Below are 20,761 nucleotides of genomic sequence, written 5' to 3' on the forward strand. Positions count from 1 at the left end.
ACAAAAAGTTCATTTAAGAGGGTTTTAATAAGCAATTAGAGGAAAAGCAGCGAACAGGGGGAATTACTGGAGAGGAAAGAGAAAAGCAGAGATGGAGCGAACGTCTGGCCAGTAGGAGCGTGCACGCCCCACTGTAGCTGTGGCTGCAGTGCTTTTGTCTCTCTCACTGACCCTTCAGTTCTGAAGAGCTGCTGAATGATTAGTCGCCATTATATCTATTTCTGAAGCCTTTAGTACTGTTCTTAAGTGGACTTGAAACCCACGATGCCCTTATATTGTATACATATCAACCCCGGTGGCCCCTACTGCCCCTCCCTTCCCTACCTCTTGTCCCAGCGCCCAGTGTAAAATATCGCATGACTAATGAGTGGAGCAGGTTGGAATCCTGGGGAAGATGTCCTTGGAAGACGAATGCATTTTCAGCAGAATAATTAACTTAATTAACAAATTCACATGCATATTCATCAGCCTATTAATGTCTGCTCCGCGCTGCTTGATGAGCAATGCAATAATAACCGTTTCATTTGCATATTTGCGTTCACACTCACACCCTTCTCCAAATAATTAAAAAAAGGACTCGGAGTGTAGGAAACTCAAAAGACAAGCGAGTCACTCTGCCACACGCTGTGTCTTGCAGGCACTTTCCACCTGCAGCACACGCACAATTGCACACATAGGGTATATATATCTGTGGAGTGTGTGTGTGTGTGTGTGTGTTTTATCTTTACGGCTGAATTGCTGCATGCCAGTTAAAATTGGAAGTGTGTGTGACAGAATCTGCCTCTCTCTGCCTGCACCTCCAGCCTCCTTCCAAAATCACCGCAACTCCCTTTCTGCTTCCTCTCTTACAGAAACTCTATCATTCCTTCCTGTTTTGTTTCCCTTTCTCTCTCTTCTTGTTATTTATTCATCCTTATCAGGCTTTCCTTTAATTTATTAATTTCTTGCTTTTGAAGTTTGTGTTGTCTGCCTGTCAGTGAGTGTATGTTTTGCTCGAGAACTTGAATGCATGTGAGTGGCTGTGCGAGCATCGCTGACAGCTGTGTTATTAAGCCGAGTTTAAAAGTAAAGGAGCAGCAAACAGGGACCATAATAGTCAAATAAGTTTGTAATGTTCATATCCTTTTACTTTCTCGACTCGCGTTAATGTTTTAAGGGCTTATCGTGTGTGTTTTCTTTCAAACTGGATTTGTATTCTCAGTAACAAGGATGCCGCCTATGTGTGTGTGTTACTGTCGGTGGTGAAGTGTGTGTGTATCTGGGAATGACTGTGTATTTCCTGGGAGGCTGTAAGCATCTCGGTCTTTCATCACTGGATGTGTATTTGTGTTCATCACTTTGGATTCAAGTTGTACTGTGTGATTAATGCCCCTTGTATGTGTTTGTGAGTCCCCCTCCAATATTTCAGATGACAGTGATGTAAAAGACAAATGTGTGTGTTGCATCTAAACCATGACTGCATGGGTATCTCTCTTTTTTTGTGGGTTGGGGAGTTATTCTAAAACCAAGAAAGTGCATGTGTGTGTGTGTGTATTGCCAGCTTGTGTGCAGACAGCAGCAGTTTGTGGAGCAAAAATTAAAAGTAGGGAGAGATGCCAAGTGAGTCTCTGGAGACAGATAGTAGGGACAGAGGGAGAAGAAAGAGGAAATAAAAACACACACACACACACACACACACAGCACACACACTATATACAGAGCCACCTACACAAAGAAACCTAACCTTGTGGTAGCCTATTACAAAGCTTGATTTTTTTTACACACATAGGAAAAGCATTTTTAAAGTGACCTGATATAATAAAATTTTGTCTTTTACATTATCTTTTATTTCTGACGTTATGTCCTTATTAAAATAAAAAAAAAATTAGTATAAATTTAAATTCAATTTTAACTAGGCATTTCACTCTAGGAATACAGTATGAAGAGCCAAAAACTGCAGTTCCTCAAATTGCCACTTGAGGCCGGCTCTAAAAGCGAGTCACTCCCCATAATTCCTGCATTTACAGCAGAAATAAACACATTTACAACCTGGTAAAAAGTAAATAAATAAATAATGGTCCCTGTATCTAATTTGCTCCTTTGTGACCATTTATAACTGATTGACTGTTAATAATTTTAATGCTTAAAGTTATACGTGACTAAGGGTGTGGCCCAATGACCGTCACACTCACTAGGCCACTAGCTGTGTCATGTTGATGGAGGTGTTTTCTTTTGGAATATATTCAATGCAGATATCTTACCATTAATATAGTTTGCTGTCTTCAAAGTTTAAAATATTAATAGAATTTCACTCACTAAAATATTAGTGTATGGAGTTCTAGTATTTTAATTGGCTTTATTTTCTGTAAGACATTCTCATGTAGATGATACACCTTGCCTACCAACCAACCAACCAACCAACCAGTGTTTATGACCCTAACAAGAACCCCAAGAAGATGATGGAAGTTGAGGCTTCAGAATAAAAATCTAAAAGCCACTGTGTGTTTTTTCTTTTTTGGGGGGGGGGGCTTTTTCACACAGTTTTTAACACAGATTCTGGTGTTAAAAACATGCAATAGTGAACTTTGCCTCTTCATTCTGGGAGTGAGTGTAATTACATAAACATGCATGCTCTGAGAAAAAAAACACAAAGATAATGATCCATGTTCTGGTCTAGACTATAATCCTTTTTATTAGTTTCTTTTTAATCTAGATTTGCTTGGAAGCTTTATATATATATTTTCACCATTACTCTACCAAACTAGCCTGCTCCATCTTTGTGGCTAAGGTTACACCCCAGTCTGCTGAACTAATAATTGGTTGGCTGACATAAAACACACCAGTAATAAGGTATGAATACAATTAAGTCACCATAACGCCAAGTTCGGGTATACTCCAGAACATAAAAAAAACTTAGCTGGTTTTTAAAGGTTATAAAAAGATATTTTTTAAAAAAGGTCCCTAGCCTCCTACCGTAAAACCTTAATTGCTCTGACTAAGTGTTTAACCTTAACATGAACTAAAGCTTAACCTTGACACTAAAATCAAAGAGATCTTTGAAGTGGTGTAAAAATGTGAAGATCAGTCAAAGTGCCCTCGCACCAATGGTCTGAAACTCAAAGCGGTCCTCACTAAGATAGCTAAACAAGAACATACACACAGATTGAGATAGAGCTCTCACCTTTTTGTCTCCCTGTCCACTTTCTCCCTCTCCTTTTCTCGTCTCTCTCTTTCTCTCTCCCAGCCTGCTGAGGTGACACCCTGTGTGCAGTGTGACACTGAGCTGTCACCTCCTACTCCCTGCATCACACCTCTGCCCCCTGCTGGGCCAACCCCGTCATGGCACCCAGACACCCAGCCAGCCTGTCCTCCGTTGTTGGCATAAAAACAGGCTGCACTGAACATCACTTTATATTCTATCACGCAGTCAGTCCCACAGTCGAAAAATATAGGCTCTTTATTTCCCAATCTCTTTGTCTGATACCCTTTTTTTCATAAAATAGATGAATAGGTTTATTTTTTTTTAATCAACTTTTAGTTCTCCTTAAAAGATTTAATTTAATATGTAAAAACAAAACAATGAGACACTTAAAAAATAACTAAAATATTATAATCTCTTCAGTATTTCACCAAAAATAAGCAAAAGACCCCAACAAAAAAAATATTTTATTAAGGAATAATTTATCTCTTGTGGAACCATAAAGAAGAAGAAGACACGTCAGGTGAAAAATGTGCATTTGGCTACAGAATAAAGACGGTCATCTCCAGCAGTAATTTTCTGTTTTCCCAACATGAAATACTTTGGACATATTTTGGATTCCAGGCATGCTCGGACATAAATCTGACAACCTCGTCACTCTGTTTTTGCCTTCTGTTGTACGGGTTTGGTGCCATATTTTAGTAGCAGTTGTAATTAAAAACAAGAGGTCAAGCTGAAATGCGAGGAAGCGGCACTCAATAATTTTTCATCTTCTGGCCTTTAAAGATTAATAAAATAGAAAAAAAACATGATAATAAAATAAGTTTAAGGTCAAGCTGCTCTCAACCTGCATGCTTGTGTAGCCTCTGATGAGGGCCCCAAGAAGACATAGCTTTATTTTGACATAGTGAGGAACCACTGTGCGTATATAACATTTTTAGTCATCTGTTAATTTCAAAGCTAATTTTTTCCATAAATTCAAGTTAGTAAATTTCATTTGAATCTTCACTTTCTGCTGAAAATTGCTCTACATGCAAAAATTTGGCAGTGCAGACTGCCATGAAACACACTTGACTCCTCAGACCTGACTTTTCTGATTGAGGAGAAGAGCAATGCAATGTCACATCTGGATTGCAGTCATCATATGTCAATGAGGACTCAGCGGATTGCTAGTCACGCTCATCTGGTTGTTTTGTGTCCCGGTGTATGCTCTTATACTTTAGCTTTCTGAGTCACTAGGTGTGTGTGTCCAGCCAGGCAGGCCAGTGGCAAGCGGGGACGGAGCAATTGAGATATAGAGCATTAGTTGGTGTCAGGAGTAAATTAGAGGCCAGATCTGTTTTCTAATCAGAGCACAAGCACCGTGTTAGAGGAATTAGGGCGACAGCTGCTGGGAGCTTTTTATTCCTCTCTCTCTCAGCCAGAGACAGGCAGACCCCAGCTCAGGGACCACCTCTTTACCACAGCCACCTGTCAACACCGGTGTGTGTATGTGTGTGTGCACATGCATGTTTCCATCCCCCAACTCGACGTGCACACTCACATACGTATGACACACACATCCAATACCATGCGAGCTTGCACACATGCTTGCACACAGACACACAAACACCGTCTGGTACGCTGACCTCCCTCCATCTCTGAAATTAATGACAGTGCAGGTTCTATGTGCGCGCAGCCGCTCGTGGTGTGTTTATGTTTTCCGACAAGTGTGAAAGGCCCTTCTGAGATATCAAATTTAGATAAGGTGGAGCGGTGGGCGGCCTTGCATATGTCTGTTTACTATGAATACCAGAAAAGGCCTCAATGCTACGACAGCCCATTCGTTAAACAACATCGGTTTTGCAGGCACAGAGTCATTGTAAGAATTTGACAGTGACATCACTGGCAAACAAAACAGAGCAACCATTTGTTGATCACAGTTTAGACAAAACACTAGAATTTCAAATTAAGTGTGAAAGTATAAATTAATGTACGGAAGGCATAGAAACGCAAGGCCAAAAAAAGTTACAAGTAAATGAGTATATAATTCTTCTAATTTGTGTCAAGTCTGGAGAAAGTATGTGCATTTACAAATGTTTCTTTGCTTCAGCACAGAATAATGTAACTTAGGATGACTCCCGATTCTAAGGATGATTGATAATACCATGAATAAATACGTCGTGAGCTGCTTGTACTGATTTTACCCGACAGAGATCTGTTGTGGGCTGCGTTGTAGGAGGGTGAGAGGTGTAGGAGGTGGCATCGAGATTCACACAGTGTCACACACTTGCTTCGGAAATGTCACCTTTTTTCTTTTCTTTTTTTTCTTTTTTAAACTGAATTGCTGAATCTGCAGAGTGTATAGTTGTTTTGTTCTTTCAGGTAATGCAGGATCCACTTTTGGGAAATTTGATGTAGAGCTCATTACAGCAAGCGTTGGCACAGGAAAGTAATGCAGCTTTAATTAAAATAAGTGATTATCATTTCTGTGTATTTAGTATTTCAGGATTTACATTGTAAGAAACTGCCGTCAATTAATTTATAGCAAAAAGCTGTTAGCTCTGATTGACAACACTGAACATTTATTTTACAGTCAACCTACTGTAATGTACAGCAATGGTCTCTTGCTATAAATATAGCATGGTACTATGCTCTTTATAGACTTTAAGGTTTATGTTTACCTCCATGATAAATTTGTTACTGTAAAATACTTTTGCACGTCTTCGCCCATATAATCTGAATTAAATTCCTTGTAAACTATGACAAGATGCTTTACTTTAATTCTCTCTCTCTCTTTTTTTAAGAATAAAATTATGTAAGCCTCAACTTAAGAGTGACAAGTTAAGAGGCCCTAGTCTCAAATGTTGTGCCTTCTTGTATCCCATACAAATTAATTAATGGAACATACTCGTGCAATCATGTTCCTCAATATGCAGGCAAAATATACAGATAAGTAAACTTCAAAAACTAAGGACTAAGATCAAAGCTACTTTGAGCTGTTCCCTTATTCAAAAGGTGTTGCCACAGCGGGTAAGTGCTACATTTTTGATTTGGTAGATTTTTATGCTGAACGCCCCTCCTGACACAACCCCCAAGGGATTTGTGTCTCCTCCTGTAATCAAACCAAGGATCTCTGGCTGGTTGGGCAATGTGTAAACTACTACACTATGATGCAACTAAACTAAAAAAAAGCTAAGGTAAATTTAACAAATTAAATAAATGAAAGATTTAAGTTTGATTTACAGTTTGAACTGAGCAAGCACTTGGTGACAACAGGAAGGAAAAACTCCCTTTTAACAGGAAGAAACCTGAATTTTAAGAGTGCTCTCAGCCATACCAGATCCCATTCCAAATAACCATCACAACACTTATTATCATGAAGCGTATGTATTTTTCACAAAAGGCGTTGTGGTAACTATGATATTGCATTACTGTATGAAATATCCTGAATTTTCACATCAATTTGATACAGTACTATGAATGAAACCAAAGATGAGAAAAATTGTTTGCGTTATTGCAAAAGACCTTTAAAACTACTGTGAAGAATCTTTAGTGTTCAGTCACCAAACTCACACTTTTCTTCACTATTATTAATTCTCAGTGTTTCTTTTCCCCAATTAGACACATAAAACTTACAAACTTGTCCTAAGATTAAAATGTAATCTTAGGACTGTGGTTCCTGTAAGCTTTTGATACTGCAATTCCAATATACACTCCCTTTTGTATTTTGTTTCCTTTTTAATGTGTGAATTTAAGGTTTTTGAGGAGCAGTAAAAGCTTGAGTAAAGTGATATGCATGTTATTTTAAGATAAGAATGTAACTTGAATGGCGACCATCCATCCATCCAGGTTTGGGGTTGAGGGTTGGAGGCTGTCTAACTTGTCATATGTGCAGGGTACATCCTGGACAGATCACCAGTATACATAAAGATTTTCAAGTAAAACTCCAAATCATTTTCAGCATGATTACCAAGGGGTTTGAGCAAAAATAACTTCACACCCACTGCTGTTACATCACACTAAACATAACCTCAAAGTCAAGTAGACCTTCAGCTATTTATTGTGATTGGTTATTAGGTGTCCCACTCACTACACTAATACAAACTGACTCCTTAAAATAATAGTAAGTTAAATAACGCATTTTTGCAAAGAGAAATCTGCAAAAAGAATGTAACTCGCATATCTCTCTCTAACTTCACATTAGGTGTCAGTCTTGTGGCTTTGAAGGCTAATTTGCTGTTGGCTGAAGTCTAATAGGGAAACACATGCACGCATTCACCCGCACACTCACGCACAATCCTCCTCTCACTCTTGCACATCCCACACATGTGCACCGCCACACAGTGTCATAAATAGACAGACAGTGCCAATCTGAGGCCTGGACACGAGCCAGCTCTGCAGCAGCTCAGTAGTTAAATTATTAACACCAACTGGGAGAGAGACAAAGAGAGGAGCGGATCAGGCAGCTCAGCAAAGAGGAGATCTGGAGAGGAGAAAAGAAGAGGCGAATCGAGACAAACTAAACATCAGAGGTGCAGAGGAGGTTTACTGTTTAGGTGGTGTGGTGCGTAAAGATGGATAGAAAGATGAGCAAAACCAAACCGGCATGTGAAGTGTAAAAATATCTCCTTGATTTCCAGTAGAGTGGGAGATTTTGGGATGAACACAGAAAACAACGGGGTCTTGGTGAGAGGAAGGTAGAGAGGTGGATGTTGAGGTTTTTCATAGATGGAACTGGAATACTAATGCTGCATCAGTGTGTTGGTGTGTGTGTTTAGTAGAGTGAGGGGAGGGGAAAAGAGATGGAGAGAGATCTGGGGATGTTGGTTCTGATCCAGAGAGTTAATGTTGCGCTCATTGATGGATAGAGTGCCAGGAATGAGGCTCCATACTCACACAAGATGGATGGAGCACTGCTCTCTCTCCTTCTCTCTCTCTCTCTGCTCTATAGTTTAATGCCTCTCATCTTATTTATTCCTCTTTTTCAAAGATAAACAGTAATCAGAGAGCCCTGCCACCAGGAGCAGCGGCATGCGTATTGGTAAAGAGGCTTTACGCCTGTGTCAAGGCGTCCTGTATTGTGTCCATCCTATTAACTAAATGTAAAACGCAACACCAAAATCCAACGCACAAGTACAAGACTCAGTGATGGTATCCAAATTTACTGACATATATTGTAACAGACGACAAGATCAACATCCTGCTTGGATTTCTATATATTTGTAGAAATTATCTGTAAACTCGCTAAAAAAAAAAGACATTTGAAGTAGAAGATCAAGTCCTGAATGCATGTGAGAGAATGATAGTTGTGTATGTGGCTTATACAACCCAAAAAAAGTAAACTTCAAGTTAAAAAGTGTGTTTGGCTAAGTGTGAACAAGTAACTTGGGAATGTGAATGCATGCTCAGCAAGATAAAAAATCAAAAAACAACAACAAAAAACAAATGTGAAGTATAACAGAGTGTTTTGTATTGGGCGTGCATACATGGATGTACAGATGCATGTACAGAACGTGTGTTGTTTTTATTTAGCTTGCCTCCTTCGGCCATAAAGCCCCCACCACCTTCATCGTAGATACACAAAAACACACACTTTCCCCAGTTTCCTCCTTTATGGCGGGGGCATCGGGGGGTGAAGTGATCTGTGTGAAAGCCTCCTGTTCTATGCGCTGCGCGGCTGAGGCAGAGGGGATTGTGGGTAGCTGCTGTCTGCAGGGTGTGTTGGGGGGAGAGCGGGGGGAGAGGAGGGGTGGATGGGTTGCCGGGGCGGGCGGCAGCAGATGGCGTGCCACACTGTGAGGGCCGTCGGCTGGCATCCAGAGGAGGAGGAAGAGGGAGGGAGGAAGATAGGAGGTGGGTGGGGGAGGTGGAAATGGAGGATGGGGGGGTACAGGGATTGGAGGGGCACTGCTCCCAAAGTGCCAGCAGGCATCAGGAGAGACAGAGAGAGACAGAGAGAGAGAGACAGAGGTGAGGGGCTTTGGTGGGAGACAGGCTGGTAGACAGGCAGACTGGAGGGAACCCAGAGACTCTGAGATTAGTGCTTAAGCAGGGCTTGGGAGCAGGATTTCATTGCTAATTGCATTCACTGAAGAAGAACCAAAACGACAGATTTGTCTTTGAACCCTAATTCACTAGTGACTTTTGACCTTTTCCACTTCCATACAGTGTCGCCCAGTGCCCACCACTGAGGGGGATTAGCACACAGGACCAAACAGAGGTCCTCCTTTGGCATATTGTTGTCTGAGGATTGCCACCAATCTAGCATGAGGTTGGCATGTGGAGGGCATCGGGTTGGCATATGTACTGTGAGGAGTTGACACAGGGTCTGGTCTGATGTGACATAAGTTTGGCAGGCTTGGCATCAAGGTGGCACAAGACTGGCACCGGGTTAGTGAGGGGTGCCGAATGGATAGTGTCTGTCAAAGAGGTTACAGATGGGTCTGTGCAGTCTCGTTGCTTTATGTGTCTACCTCTGACCCAGACAGGCAACTGATGAACAGAGTTTTACATCCTATATTAAACATAAACTTAACTTGCATTGCTATAAGAGAATGCCATTGTACTTCTGTATGTAAAGTCATCTGAAAGCATGCAGCTACTGCTACATAACTTGCTAATGTTACTTATTTTCTGCATTGCATTGTCATTTAATTTCTAACAATGTATACTTTTTAAACTGCAATATAATAAACAATTGCTGGACTGTTAGTTAAATTGAGTTTAGAGAAGAGTTTTCTGCTCTGAAATGTAGTCAGTTTGTTGTGTATGGTGTTATTAAAGTTATTAGTAAAGATAGTGGCATTGAAAACATATACCGTACTTGATAAAATTTATTTTGCACCACTACTTTCGCTCAGAGCTGTTTGTGTTTACGCTTTGAAAGTCGCTCTCGCTCAGGAGATGGCACACAGGACCTAAATATTTCATTTCAAAAATCTTTGTCATTTCGCATTCATACGTGCACATGGTGCTCTACTGCTAACCCACATCTCACTCAGACTTCTTCAAATCTGTGCTAGAAAACTGTACTAAATGCAGTCAGGCTTAATAGCTGGGACACACTCTTGGGTCATTCAGGTTGCCCTACTTGGCTTTGTACGTTATCCTGCTTCATCTGCAAACCGTAGCCTTATCCACTGCTGGATTAAGGGAAACACAAAATTAACAATGCAAACATGCAACATGCATTTTAGTTTTTGATCAAAGGCGTTAAACTTGAGATGTAATTTGGGTCACAGTCCTGGGAGCAGAGGAGACGTCGCAGTTTTTGGAGGTGAATGGGTCTCTCTTTGTATTCACTGTGAACGCCTCCCATTACCTGAAAGTATTGTTGAAAATGAGTCTCTGTCTTCTTCTAATTAAGGTGCGGGTAACAACCAGCACCTTCAGCAGAGCATGCACATATGCAGACAGACACAAACAGTCAACACACAGAAGCATGCGTGCACACATACACAGAGAAATCACAACCCGCTGCTGCTACCACGGAGAAGGGTTGAACAGATGTTGAGGAATTTAAGATGCAAAAGGGAACTGGGACTCCCCCGCACACACACCCACCCCGTGCCCCACCTTGCTGTACCCCCTCCTTCACATAGGCACACACACACTCACACAACCAGTTTTGCACTTTAACACACACATGAATCTACATAAATTACACCTAAAACTTGAACATACATTATCCTCGACTCTACACCTTTTGAAAAGATATGTGCGGATGTACACACATGCACATATGTGCACAAGTGCATGCACAAAAGCAGACACAAGCACACATGCGTGCATGCATTGTGGCCCACATCCCCCTCCAGGCTGGCCCTGCTCAAAAGGGGCACCATGTGGCACTCTATTCCCTCTGGCAAGAGACACTAACTCTGCCAGCTTTGCATTGTCCTCTGCCCACTGGAGAGCACGCGCCCAAACCACGGACCCTCTCTGTCTTTACCCCCGTTTCTCCTTCTCTTTCTCTCTCACTTTCATTGCCTTTCCTCTTGTTCATTGTATGCGAACTGAGATAGATGTCGTTTACCTGCTTTTGCTCTCCCAAGTGCACAGAAACTCAAGATGAATATGTGTGTGTTTGTGCTGAGACTCTGCTGGGAAATCTTTCCCCCATGCTTCATTGTTTGCCTTTGTGTCCCACCAACTTTCCAACCTTCGTCCAAGAGAAATAGTAAATATCACTTTAAAAGTGCTTTTGTTAATGTTGATTGGTTTGGTCTCATTCAAATAAAATATAATTAATATAGACCCAGAATTTCAACAAGTATCCAGCTGCCTGTCTGGTTAACAATTTTTCTTTATATTATATCTCTCAACAATTAATTAGTTGGACCCTTGATTCATTGATTCATAGTGTATGCCTCTCATACCAGCAAAGATCTAAATGTTGGTGTGAAAGGGAACTCTAAATGAATAGATATCAAGTGCAGTCATGTATAAAAAGTGGCAGTGCTGGGACATTGTTATGTTAAGTAAAGCTTTGTGACGTCCCATTAGTACTGGTTAGATCCTGATCACTGCATAAGGATCGCACTGTATTATAGTCTGTTTGTCCGGATTCTATTTGAAGTGGGTTCTTGTATCAACACATAATACGAGGACACATTAAAGAATCTGTGTTACAGATCCAAAGTAATACAATGGAGAACAATACAAATGATTTAAAATCTTATGAAATTAATTGCACTATTTACAGAGGAAAGTATATTTGACACTTTGCGGGGTATACAAACTTTGCTTTTGTCCTTAGCACTAAATAAAAGGCCATCCGTGCAAAAGTCATACAAACGATGCTTTGATTTCTCTTTCCTTTTCTTCCGGTCCCTCAGAGGGAAGTGTTTCTGTCCCTCTTTTCCACCACACAGCTGCTCTGAGGAGAGAGGGGCTCCACGGGGCTCTGGGTAGCCTTAGCTCTCTGCGCTTGGGTGAGAATTAGCCAGCTTTAGTGCTTGCCTTGCCTGCTAATCCCTTAATCTGGCGATGCTGAGGAGGAAGGCTTTAGAGAAGAGATGGTGTGTCAGTCCATGTCTTCACATCTCTCTTGGCACGCTCAGGCACATGGAAAAGTTTGCAGTTGAGAGTTGTGCAGTGCTTTAATGAATTAGGCATGCTATTCTGTGTGAAGTGTGTCATCTAGAAATTGTTCAAACTGAATTTTGCAGCACAAAATGTATTGCTTTGCCTTCGTATAAATGTAGAAATGAGGCAATAGAGAAGATGATTTGTCATCCCAGGTAACAAATACATTTCTCAAATTTAAAACCATGTTTTAAAGGCACAGTTTCTTTCTTGTGTTGCTGTTAAACACGCTGTACTTATTTCTTTTATCTACTTGTAGTCAGTGAACAGAGCACTTCATAATCACAATTCAAGGTGATTTAATTTGATTTAATTCACAGTGATTTGGGCAGGGATAGCTCAGTAGGTAGAGTGGTGGCCCCATGATTGGAAGGTCGGGGGTTTGATTCCCCTGAAGAGCTATCCTGAGGTACCACTGAACAAGGTATTGTCCCTAAACACTGCTCCCCGGGTGCCCAGTGGCTGCCCACTGCTTCACTGAGTGAATGGGTTAAATGCAGAGAGGAATTTCCCTACGGGGATCAATAAAGTATAATTTAAGGTGTTAAGGTGACAAACTTGTTAGCCAAGAATTAGCGTTCATTTAAAAGTTGCATTTTGGACTTGGTAAATTTGAATGGGATACTTGCTCTCTTTTAACTCTTTGGTCTCCTTTAACCTTTGAGGTAGTTTTTTTTTTATGATAAACGCAGAGATTTTTTAACATATCCTGTATATTTGTTTATGTTTAGTGGCAGGCAGGTCAGGGGGTTTTTAGAGGTTTTTTTCCACTTGGAACAGCTGCTTGCTCTAGCTGAAAACAACATTATCAGAGTAATGTTTAAAATAAAAACATCAAAGTTATGGGACACTTAGCTAACAATGAGCTACAAGTTGCTTTAAACCTCTTAAAACCCGAAGAGATTCCGATAATATTTTCTCTGGACTCATCACATTGCGGTACCTCTTTCATATTGGAATTTAAAACAATGTAAAAATTTCAGCTGTACCCACTTAAATGAATGGGCACAAGCTTAGCTTCATTTTAAGTGTTTGGGAAGTAGGAGCATAAATAAATCAGTACCCATAAATTGAGCATCTCTTGTAGAGGGAAGAAAAAATCCTCAGCTCAATCAAAAACAAACATCTTCAAAACACAGTGCTGTGCGATATTAAAGTATTAGTTCTAAAACCCAGAGCTGATAAACACTTTATACATTTAATATCTCGCAGAGCCACTGAGCTTTATTTTGGCACAAATAATTTTTAATTGGCATTGATGACTTGCATTGGAGTCCCTTTGTGTTTTGCTATGTTTCAGTGCTTTTTCTGCCTTTCCAAAATGCTCTCACAGAGCAGCTCTACAGATTTACAACATACTGGTGTACAGGGTTCAGTGCAGCATAGATGCCCGTTTGTGTCACTGCACACACTGGAAACAGACGCAGAAGCTGAACTGAAGAGTGTAGTAGAATCAGAAATATTAAAGTTCCAAGGTGTAAATCAAAGGATGTTAATAAATTCAAACTTTGAGAAAATGCTTTTAAAATGAAGGAACGTGGTGATTAACTCCTGATTAGTGAGTGGTTAAATTCTAGTTGTGCTAATGGCCTATGAATAACAAAGCGTTCCGACATGTTAACATTGTCATGAATGCAATAACACAGAGGGACAGCCTGGTACTGATTGTGCAACCACACGGTAATGAATGGCTAATGTGCTGGTACAGAGGAGATGTTAATGCCATCCTAATTCCCTTTTGCTCAGAGCAAGGCGTTGCATCCTGAGCCTGTTAATCTGAACCCTTTAAACCTTTAATCTGGCAGTCTTTTACATACACGCAGACACACACACAAAGGCATGACAGCCAACCTGTCATTGCCTTGTAAAACCACATACCTGTCACACCTCTCTCAGGCTCTCTCTCTTTCTCAGAGACACATGTGACATATTGAGTGCCTGCAGCAAGATTCTTCCCCATGAGTGGCATTCCAGAGCAGGCTGTCCCAGGGGAGCATGAGAGTGGAGCTGGGCGTGGGGGCAGTTGAGGCTGTCGTCAGAGGGAGTGCAGTGCAGGGACCTTGTTGATGCAAAAGTCTGGAATGTTGTTGGTCTGCGCTCTTGGTCAAGTGTTGTGACTACATGAGCAGCAGAACAGATTGGCCTGAGCTGACCAGCAACGATGTGTCCCATTGGACGAATAATAGGTAATCCCCACCAGCAGAAAAGCAAAGAGTCCACAATCAGCCTCATATTAGCCATGTAAAACTAACACATCATATCATAATCTAAGGACATTGTGCTTTGGAGCCAATTTAGTCAACAAGTTTAAGACAAGAACAAGTTAACAGATGAAAATACAATTCCAAGTGATGCTCTTAAAATCAGAACATTAAAAACAAGATGTCAGACGATTGCTAGAAAATCAAAAATTCTCTCCTTTTCCTCACAGCTGTGGACACAAAACACCTTCTGAAATATTCCGTGCAGCAGCTGGAAATCAAATCATTCAACACTTTTCCGGTTAAATACACTAAAAAGGGAGTAACCTTCATGTTGAACTGTGTGTATCAGTTGCAGTGCTGTGTTCTCTGTAGCTTCAACAGACATTTGTGATTTTGTCTGAAAAGAATGAAGCTTATTTTAAGTAATGGGGAATGTAGAAGCATCTTTGTGTATTGCAACCTGTATCCGCTAAACATCACTTTCCTTTATCCTGCCTGCAGCAGACACATGTGCGTGCAGATTCCTAGGCCTTTCCACTGTGTCTTGTTGACTGTGTCTTTCTTCTTAATTAGATCAGAATGGGGGACTTTATTGTGTGAGGTTAGACACTGTGTGTGTATGTCTTTGTGTGTGTGTGTTTGTGCATTTTTGTTACATATTATGTTATAATTTTCCCCCTTTCTCTCCCTTCGTCCTCACTCATCTCCTTTTTTCTGTCTGTCTGTCGGTTAATATTTCATTTGCTTTGTCGTCTTCTCAGGCTGGTACATTAACCAGCGGTGCCAGTCGAGCTCACTGCTTGTGGCTGGCTGTATAAAAATAAACACACTCTAGTTGTAATGAACAGATGTCACAGAATTTAAACGTGCACCCCACTCCTCCCCCCACCTCCCTCCTTCTCCTCCGCACACACAAACACACTTCACCCTCCTCTCCCACCTCTCCTCATCCTCCTTCTCATTCTTGCTCATGCATAAAGGCGCGCATGCACACGCACGCACACACTGCATGCATGTGCGTTATACACTCCTGTGTCCACTTGTACTGAAAAATACAAAGAGCACTTGTTCACGTGAATGTTTATTGAACATACACACAAACTCTTATACGTGTGTTCCCATGTGAGCGTTTCCTGGCAGAGGTTCATGCATGGCAGACACTGTGCTGCTCTGCCGGTCTCTTCATTGCTTTCTCTGTCTCTATTTTCTTCTCTCTTCTCCCTCCCTCTCTGTCTGTCTGTCTGTGTATCTGTTAGTCTCACAGCAGACTAACACTGCGGTCATTTTACAGACTATTTTCATAAGGTCCTCCCATTCACTTCGCAGAACCAGCCTGTCATCCCACAATCCCCGGCGGCATCATCAGAACCCATTTTGGTGCTGTGAAGAAGGGATGAACACAATGACTGTGTGTGTATATGTGTGTCCATCCCCCTTGTCACTCCCGCTCTTTTTCCCACTGAGCGCGTGCCAGCTCTCTGTGTTTCCTGGCTGGCAGGACCGAAGGAGAGACGATTGTTCTGTACCTACCCAGAGACCCTTCCTTGCCAAGCCTGGGATGAAATCCTTTCTATAGCGCTAACTCCTCACAGTCGGGCGCCTCACAGCAAAACGCACACCATCACTTCTCCAGGTGGGAGGGTGATACCATGTCAGAAGTCAAGCAGATACACAGAAGTCTGTTTTACACGCTGCAAAAACATGTTTTTCTTTCTTTTTGCAAGTCAATTGTTCCTGCTTAAAATTTTTTCCCACCTTTAAATAAGAGCATTATTTTTGCTTTAGAAACTAAATAATGTTTAGTTGATTGCGTGGAATGGTCTGGTTTTGTTTCATGGTGGTCCAATGTTATTATAAACATTACATGAAATGTTCTTAATTCTTATAAAAAAATTCTCACTGAAATGTTCTCATTATCTTTACCTCTTTTAGTTTCCCTCATTTCATTGCACTGTTTTTAGTTCAAGGACTTTGTCCCACCAAAATCTATGAGTTTAATTATTTCAATGATGGCACATCAAATTTGCATTTCAGACCCAACAATGAATTTCAATTACTTAATCAAGACAAGCTGTATCAAAAGGTTTTTTATTTTAAATCAAAATTATTGTTAACTGAATACTGCACTGAAAAAAAACAACCAAAAAACAAATAGGTATTTTTTTGGCTTGCTTCAAGGTCAAAGTTAGGGGTCAGTTTATTAATCCATAAAAATATGAGATTTGCAGTGCTCCTATCTAATAAATCAAAGCTGATGATCATAGGCAAGCATAGAAGAAAAAGGTGTTTATCAGCCTGTGATGAGCCAGAAGGCTACTCTAAAGTTCTTGCTTCAAGTTTGGAAGAGCTGAGGAAATTAATGGTGATGGACAGAGCAGGTCATCCTCTGATGGCAGAAGAGGCGGGCGAATGGAGATTAAAGGTGACTGAGAGAAGCGGAGATGATGAAGGGATGAAGGAAAAGGGAGAGATGAAAGGGAAAGGGGAGAGGTACGGAGGTCGTCCGGGGGGTGATCAGTGAGGTGGATGCGATGCCATCTGACAGGTCCAGCTGGGAGACTGCCCGCCCCCCAGCGCTGCAAACTGGTCAATATGGAGGCCAATTACTGCTGCCCATGTGACCAGGGCATCATCCAACCCTATCATAACACACACGCACGCACATGCACGCGTACACATGCCATCTGTGTAGACCAGCAACGAACCCCAACCCCCTCTGATCCAGTTGCGTCCCTGCGCACGCTTCTACTTAACCTCCTAAACAGGAGGCCAGCCACGCCCACCCGCCGGAACCTCCTGAGCATACCGGAACTGGGCCATGGTAAGGATGTCATACAGGTCAAGAAGAGTTTCTGTACTCAATTTACGTGAACAAACATTTCGGTTCAGGTAGACATCCTATGCGTCAACATCTTGCACCGCAGAAACCCCGGAAAAAAGCACCTGGCCATCCGCCAAGGCCCTGAAACCTACCTGGCTCTCACCCTGATCTCCACCTCTGTTTTTTGGGGCGGTTTTTTGCACCCCTGGCAGTTTATCCCTGCCCCTTTTACCCCCCAACCTCCTGTCGCCCCTTTCCCCTCCACCTTACTTCCTCCTCCCCCCACCCACCTCTTTTTCCCTTGGCAGAACCTCCAGCAGTATAGCACACTCTCAGTTTAGCTTCTGCCTCGTCTCCTGCCCCACTGCCTGTACTCCGCCGTGCCCCATTGTGCGATAACAAACAGATGTTGAGGAATTTCCTCTGAACGAACTGCCAGTGACAGGCCTGCACCCTTGTCTGGCAGTGTGAGGGGCGGGGGGGGGCGCACTGGCACAGAGTCTGGCAAAAGGGTTGGCCGAAGCCTGCGCGATTGTTTCCTCAGTCTGTACACATGTGGAACATTTCAGTTTTTCAGCGCTGCGGCGTGCGCGCAGGTGCCAGAGAAGTTAATGTAAACACTGGTGTGTGTGTACTTACCTCATTCTTCCTTTTTTTGTTCATAAATTATTAAATCTCGCTCTCTCTCTCTCTCTCTCTCTCTCTCTCTTTCTCTCTCTCTCTCTCTCTCTCACACACACACACACACACACACACACACACACACGCACGCACACACACACACACACACACACACACACACACACACACACACACTGTGTTGTATATTTCTCTGTCTCCCCGTCTGTGTCCCTTTTAACTGACTCATTTTGTTTTCAGTCACTGACAGATTGCGACAGCTCACAATCGCTTGACCAGATCATCTTTCCCCCATCGACTTTTAATTCCCAGCGCTTTTATCCCCCCTCATATCTTTTGCACATATTCTTAACTGATATCTGCATTTAGCAAAAACACTCGATTATTATTTTAGCTAGACGTTAATTGGAATTCACACCATAGTACTTGTGACATTTTGATAATCGCACTATTGACTGTTATGTCGGACAAACACTCTTGATTTTTTCCCCCTACCAAGTTGAGTGAGAAAACGAGTGGGCATGAACATGATAATTTAAACAGCGAGATTCATTCACTCACTTTTCATCCTGAGTGGAGCACGGAGTGTCACTGGAAGTTTTTTTTCTTAAGTCAGACTAGCTAAAAGATTTTTTTTTGTAAATCCAACTTAGTTTTTAATTACGAAATCACCACAAATTATATATTAAATGATTTAATCACAGAAAAGAAAAAATATGTTTGCAGAAAATCATAAACTCTATAAGAAAAACACTTGTGAATTCCTCGTCGCTTTTCTTTTTTTATTGACGAGAGCTGCATATATTTATATTTAAAATATTTCTCAATTTGACCTTATTGCACACTCCTTTATGAGCTTATTGTGTCACAACCTCTCTTTCCCTCTACACGCACTTAGCGCTCATGCAGAGGCCTGTAATCGTTCCATGGAACTAAAAGCATAAATGCGTTCACTGCATGACTAACAGTGGCAAGTTAGTAGACAAGAGGTTGCCAATCTAACTGATTTGCTCTTTTTCCTTCAAAGCTAAAACCTTTTGCAAGCTGCCTGCGATTTTTAAAATCAACTACTACTACTTTCCTTCAAATTTGGCTGTCGCGTGTGTCTGTATGTGTGCCATCAGCCTAATTTGTTGCAAGGTAACCGCATGTAAGGGCTTTCAACACCCGCAGTTAAATTCCAAGGATGCAACACAACCTTCTTGCAATGCATGAGCTCGTGTACTACATAACATTAGAGAGAAATATGCATATTCATAGGCCAACTCTTCACAGAAATGCCTTACTGCTGTGTGTCTGCGTGAGTTGTGTGTACGATATGTGTGTGTGTGTGTGTTTTGCGAAGGGTTACTCGGGATGAGCGCTCTCGTTTTTAAACGTCCTGGATAATGAACAGATGCTGCAAAAATTAGGAAAGAAACATCGACTCCTCCCAGCAGTGCCACTTTGGCCCGGTGAACTGGCACACTGGCGCACACACTGGGTTGTCCTCTCCGGAGCTCCTGGTGCTGCTGCTGGGGAACATTAAGGGACTTGGCACGGCTTTCCTCCGCCAGCCTGCCAGCCTCTCACTCTTTCACTCTCACCGGACTGTGGAGGAAGAGGAGGTGGTGATGGTGGTGTCGGGGGTTCGGGGAGTATTTTGATAGATGCCCTCTCCCACTGCTGGCTGGCTTCGCTTTTAGATTGGCTCCTCCAGAAATCCATGCAGCCTTTTCTTTTTATTTATTTTTTCTGCTGATGAGGCCAAAAAGAATATAGGGGCACAAAAGTGTTAACACAAAAAAAGCAGAGTGGGCCTCAGAGTTTTATGTGGGAGAAGGTTTAAAGCAAATAATCCGAAACAACAGTGTCTGATCATCGGTTTGATTCCCACCAGGTACTGTCACTGCACCCATAAGTTGAGCTTCTATAAATAGAAGTATTTTTTTTTTAATATATTGATCAATCTTCAATGATATTTATCACATAAAACAACATACTGTTGTTAGAGAAGAATTTACAGACTAGTTGAGGATCAGTAAAAATATATGCCGTCAATATGTCCGAACTACAAAACATGTAGCGATATATATTTTTTTCCTGTTACAGGTATGTTCACGACGAAAAACTCGTCTTTTTTCAAGCTTTTCAAGGCATTACAATTTTTATATTCCACATGAAGATATCTTCCTCTTTTGGGCAAGAGAGAGATAAAAATGGCAATTTTCATAACTTAGTTTTCACAATAAAACACTCATTTTATTTTGAAATAATGTCAATCTTCGTTAGATCAATACTTAGTACAGACGTCGAGGTTAATGTGTTGAATACATACGTTTAATTAAGAAAGTGCTGATTTTTTTCTCTTTTTTGACGGAAACTAAGTAAAAATTGTTATTATTTTTTTTTATCGGTGTATGGTTTACACAGAACATTATTACATTCTCACATAACTTATGGTGTGTCGTAATCATCCAAACCTTAAGCATTGATATCAGCAGATTAAATTCGTGGGAGCACACAGATTTAACGAATTGACAGGAAATGATAAGCAAGTTGTTCCAGAAAAAATACATGATTCCCACATTTCAAAGCAACATATTTAAACATCAATATAATTAAAACATTCTCCGCGCCCAAAACCTCGGATTTATTTTAAAAAGCCGTGGAACAATCTGAGTTTTGCTTTTTGATATATTTATATAATTATTTGCTTTCTCTTCGGTGTTGATGTTGCGTACCATCACCCGCCACTCAGGTCCTGTGTGTGTCATTACAGCAGTGAGCACCCACCACATTTTGGGGAGCATATGGGTTCCAGGGCAGAGCTCCAAACCCGGCCGGGGTCGCAACGGCTGCCCCTTGCAC

The sequence above is a fragment of the Oreochromis niloticus genome, linkage group LG4 (assembly GCF_001858045.2).
Source record: "Oreochromis niloticus isolate F11D_XX linkage group LG4, O_niloticus_UMD_NMBU, whole genome shotgun sequence".
Taxonomy (NCBI): Eukaryota; Metazoa; Chordata; class Actinopteri; order Cichliformes; family Cichlidae; genus Oreochromis; species Oreochromis niloticus.